This window comes from Carex rostrata, unplaced genomic scaffold, assembly GCF_964058835.1.
Source record: "Carex rostrata unplaced genomic scaffold, lpCarRost1.2 SCAFFOLD_41, whole genome shotgun sequence".
NCBI classification, from domain to species: Eukaryota; Viridiplantae; Streptophyta; class Magnoliopsida; order Poales; family Cyperaceae; genus Carex; species Carex rostrata.
In genome coordinates, this window is record NW_027601199.1 from 212501 (window position 1) to 217500 (window position 5000).

The following is a 5000-nucleotide window of genomic DNA, read 5'->3' on the forward strand; positions in this document are numbered from 1 at the left end:
TTACAACCGTCCAAAGAGCCATTGAAACTCCAGTTTTTCCGGCTTGTAAAAATTCCCACTTTTTTCGGATTGGATGGTTCACACCCGGTGTGGACCATTTCTCAAACTTCCGGATTGTACGCGATCCAAATTATGGATGTAGGCAATACTTTTTTGATATTTTGAAAAAGTTCAAATTTATTAAAAATATAAAATATGAAATCTGCAGTTTGGAAAAAAAATTGGAAGTTTGAAACCTGAAGTTCAACAAAAAAAACGGCGCAAAAATCAGCAAAGCGGGGGCAACTAAGCGGATGCGGCCAGCCGTCAGTGAAAAATGGCCCCAAAACTGAGCGCATGCGGCCAAGCGTCGGTGCAAAATGGCCCGAAAACAGTCCCGTCGGTGCCCCCGTCGGGCTAAAATGACCCGAAAACAGTTCAGCTGGGGAAAATTAAGCGGATCCGGCCAAGAGTCGGTGGAAATTGGCCCGAAAACAGTTCAGCGGGGGAAAACTAAGCGGATGCGGCCACGCGTTGGGGAAAATTAAGCGGATCCGGCCAAGAGTCGGTGGAAATTGGCCCGAAAACAGCCCAGCGGCAAGCGGAAGCGGCTAACGTTGTGGAAAAGTGACCCGAAAACAGTTAAGCGGGGGAAAACTAAGCGGATGCGGCCACGCGTTGGGGAAAACTAAGCGGATACGGCCAAGAGTCGGTGGAAATAGGCCCGAAAACAGTCCAGCGGCAAGCGGAAGCGGCTAACGTTGGGCAAAAGTCACCCGAAAACAGTTCAGCGGGGCAAATTTTTGAAATTTTTTTTGAAATTTTGAAATTTTTTTGAATTTTTGAAATTTTTGAAGTTTTTTTGGGTTTTTGGACTTTTTTTGAATTTTTGAATTTTTTGAATTTTTTTTGAATTTTTTTGAATTTTTTGAATTTTTTTTGAATTTTTGAATTTTTTTTGAATTTATTTGATTTTATAAATTTTTTGTGATTTTTTGAGATTTTTTTGAATATTTTACATGGGTGATTTCGACTTGGGGGATTTTCAGGGGGTGGTAACCCTGGGCGTGGCTAGAGCCTCAAAATGCATATTCCCCTATAGGGGGGCAAGGTTTTCAAAAATGGGTGCCCCCTCATGTACACGCGCGTGGGTGTACATGGCCCCGTCGGTGCCAGCGTGGGTGGAAAATGGCCCGAAAACAGCCCAGCGGCAAGCGGAAGCGGCTAACGTTGGGCAAAACTGACCCGAAAGCAGTATAGCTTGGAAAATTAAGCGGATGCAGCCAATTGTTGGCGAAAACTAAGCGGATACGGCCAAGTGACGGTGAAAAATGGCCTGAAAACAGTCCAGCGGCAAGCGGAAACGGCTAACGTTGGGCAAAAGTGACCCGAAAACAGTTCAGCTGGGGGAAATTAAGCGGAAGCAGCCAAGCGTTGGGGAAAACCAAGCGGATACGGCCAAGAGTCGGTGGAAAATGGCCCGAAAACAGTCCAGCGGCAAGCGGAAACGGCTAACGTTGGGACAAAGTGACCCGAAAACAGTTCAGCTGGGGAAAATTAAGCGGATGCAGCCAAGCGTTGGGGAAAACTAAGCGGATCCGGCCCAGAGTCGGTGGAAATTGGCCCGAAAACAGTCCAGCGGCAAGCGGAAGCGGCTAAGGTTGGGCAAAAGTGACCCGAAAACAGTTCAGCGGGGGAAAACTAAGCGGATGCGGCCACGCGTTGGGGAAAACTAAGCGGATACGGCCAAGTGTTGGGGAAAAATGGCCCGAAAACAGCCCAGCGGCAAGCGGAAGCGGCTAACGTTGGGGAAAAGTGACCCGAAAACAGTTAAGCGGGGGAAAACTAAGCGGATGCGGGCACGCGTTGGGGAAAACTAAGCGGATGCGGCCAAGTGTCGGTGGAAATTGGCCCGAAAACAGCCCAGCGGCAAGCGGAAGCGGCTAACGTTGGGCAAAAGTGACCCGAAAACAGTTCAGCGGGGGAAAACTAAGCGGATGCGGCCACGCGTTGGGGAAAACTAAGCGGATACGGCCAAGAGTCGGTGGAAATTGGCCCGAAAACAGTCCAGCGGCAAGCGGAAGCGGCTAACGTTGGGCAAAAGTGACCCGAAAACAGTTCAGCGGGGCAAATTTTTGAAATTTTTTTTGAAATTTTTTTGAATTTTTGAAATTTTTGAAGTTTTTTTGGGTTTTTGGACTTTTTTTGAATTTTTGAATTTTTTGAATTTTTTTGAATTTTTTTGAATTTTTTTTGAATTTTTTGAATTTTTTTTGAATTTTTGAAATTTTTTTTTTTTTTTTGAATTTATTTGATTTTATAAATTTTTTGTGATTTTTTGAGATTTTTTTGAATATTTTACATGGGTGATTTCGACTTGGGGGATTTTCAGGGGGTGGTAACCCTGGGCGTGGCTAGAGCCTCAAAATGCATATTCCCCTATAGGGGGGCAAGGTTTTCAAAAATGGGTGCCCCCTCATGTACACGCGCGTGGGTGTACATGGCCCCGTCGGTGCCAGCGTGGGTGGAAAATGGCCCGAAAACAGCCCAGCGGCAAGCGGAAGCGGCTAACGTTGGGCAAAACTGACCCGAAAGCAGTATAGCTTGGAAAATTAAGCGGATGCAGCCAATTGTTGGCGAAAACTAAGCGGATACGGCCAAGTGTCGGTGAAAAATGGCCCGAAAACAGTCCAGCGGCAAGCGGAAACGGCTAACGTTGGGCAAAAGTGACCCGAAAACAGTTCAGCTGGGGGAAATTAAGCGGAAGCAGCCAAGCGTTGGGGAAAACCAAGCGGATACGGCCAAGAGTCGGTGGAAAATGGCCCGAAAACAGTCCAGCGGCAAGCGGAAACGGCTAACGTTGGGACAAAGTGACCCGAAAACAGTTCAGCTGGGGAAAATTAAGCGGATGCAGCCAAGCGTTGGGGAAAACTAAGCGGATCCGGCCCAGAGTCGGTGGAAATTGGCCCGAAAACAGTCCAGCGGCAAGCGGAAGCGGCTAACGTTGGGCAAAAGTGACCCGAAAACAGTTCAGCGGGGGAAAACTAAGCGGATGCGGCCACGCGTTGGGGAAAACTAAGCGGATACGGCCAAGTGTTGGGGAAAAATGGCCCGAAAACAGCCCAGCGGCAAGCGGAAGCGGCTAACGTTGGGGAAAAGTGACCCGAAAACAGTTAAGCGGGGGAAAACTAAGCGGATGCGGCCACGCGTTGGGGAAAACTAAGCGGATGCGGCCAAGTGTCGGTGGAAATAGGCCCGAAAACAGCCCAGCGGCAAGCGGAAGCGGCTAACGTTGGGCAAAAGTGACCCGAAAATGGATCAGCGGGGGAAAACTAAGCGGATGCGGCCACGCGTTGGGGAAAACTAAGCGGATACGGCCAAGAGTCGGTGGAAATTGGCCCGAAAACAGTCCAGCGGCAAGCGGAAGCGGCTAACGTTGGGCAAAACTGACCCGAAAACAGTTCAGCGGGGGAAAACTAAGCGGATGCGGCCACGCGTTGGGGAAAACTAAGCGGATACGGCCAAGAGTCGGTGGAAATTGGCCCGAAAACAGTCCAGCGGCAAGCGGAAGCGGCTAACGTTGGGCAAAAGTGACCCGAAAACAGTTCAGCGGGGGAAAACTAAGCGGATGCGGCCACGCGTTGGGGAAAACTAAGCGGATACGGCCAAGAGTCGGTGGAAATTGGCCCGAAAACAGTCCAGCGGCAAGCGGTAGCGGCTAACGTTGGGCAAAACTGACCCGAAAACAGTTCAGCGGGGGAAAACTAAGCGGATGCGGCCACGCGTTGGGGAAAACTAAGCGGATACGGCCAAGTGTTGGGGAAAAATGGCCCGAAAACAGCCCAGCGGCAAGCGGAACCGGCTAACGTTGGGCAAAAGTGACCCGAAAACAGTTCAGCGGGGGAAAACTAAGCGGATGCGGCCACGCGTTGGGGAAAACTAAGCGGATACGGCCAAGTGTGGGGGAAAAATGGCCCGAAAACAGCCCAGCGGCAAGCGGAAGCCGCTAACGTTGGGCAAAAGTGACCCGAAAACAGTCCAGCGGGGGAAAACTAAGCGGATGCGGCCACGCGTTGGGGAAAACTAAGCGGATACGGCCAAGCGTCGGTGAAAAAGGCCCGAAAACAGTCCAGCGGCACGCCGAAGCGGCTAACGTTGGGCAAAAATGGCCAAAAGCGGTGGAGCAGGGCGGTCTGAATCTATGCATCCACATAAAATGGGGGGTAAACCTGGGGGATTTCCAGGGGGTGGTAACCCTGGGCGTGGCTGGAGACCCAAAATGCATATTCCCCTATAGGGGGGAAGGATTTTTGGAAGAGGCAGCCCCTCATGTACATGCCAAGCGGGGTGTACATGGCCCCTGTGGGTGCCTCCGTCGGTGTAAAATGGCCCGAAAAACAAGATTATGTTACCCGAAGACACGATTATGTTACCGAAAAAACACGGTTGAGCGGGGGCAGTAAGCACGGTTGAGCGGGGGCAAAAAACACGGTTGAGCGGGGCAAAAAACACGGTGCAGCGGGGACAAAAGACACGATTTTGTTACCGAAAAACACGGCCCGTCGGGGGCAAGGAACACGAATATGTTACCGAAAAACACGGACCACGCGGGTTGAAATCCCCAGCCGTAGAGCCGGCGAAACACGGTGGGGCAGGGCGTCTAAGCGTGGAGGCGCCCGTAAGACCGATGCGGGTTGAAATCCCCAGCCGTAAAGCCGGCGAAAAGCGGTCGGGCAGGGTGACTCCGCGTGGAGTTTCGCCCGTAAGGCCGATGCGGGTAGCCGCGCGGGTTGAAATCCCCAGCCGTAAAGCCGGCGAAACACGGTTCATTGGGGCGCCTAAGCGTGGAGGCGCCCCGCAGAGACCGAGCGGGTTGAAATCCCCAGCCGTAAAGCCGGCGAAACACGGTTCATTGGGGCGCCTAACCGTGGAGGCGCCCCGCAGAGACCGAGCGGGTTGAAATCCCCAGCCGTAAAGCCGGCGAAACAAGTTCGGGCAGGGCGACTCCGCGTGGAGTTTCG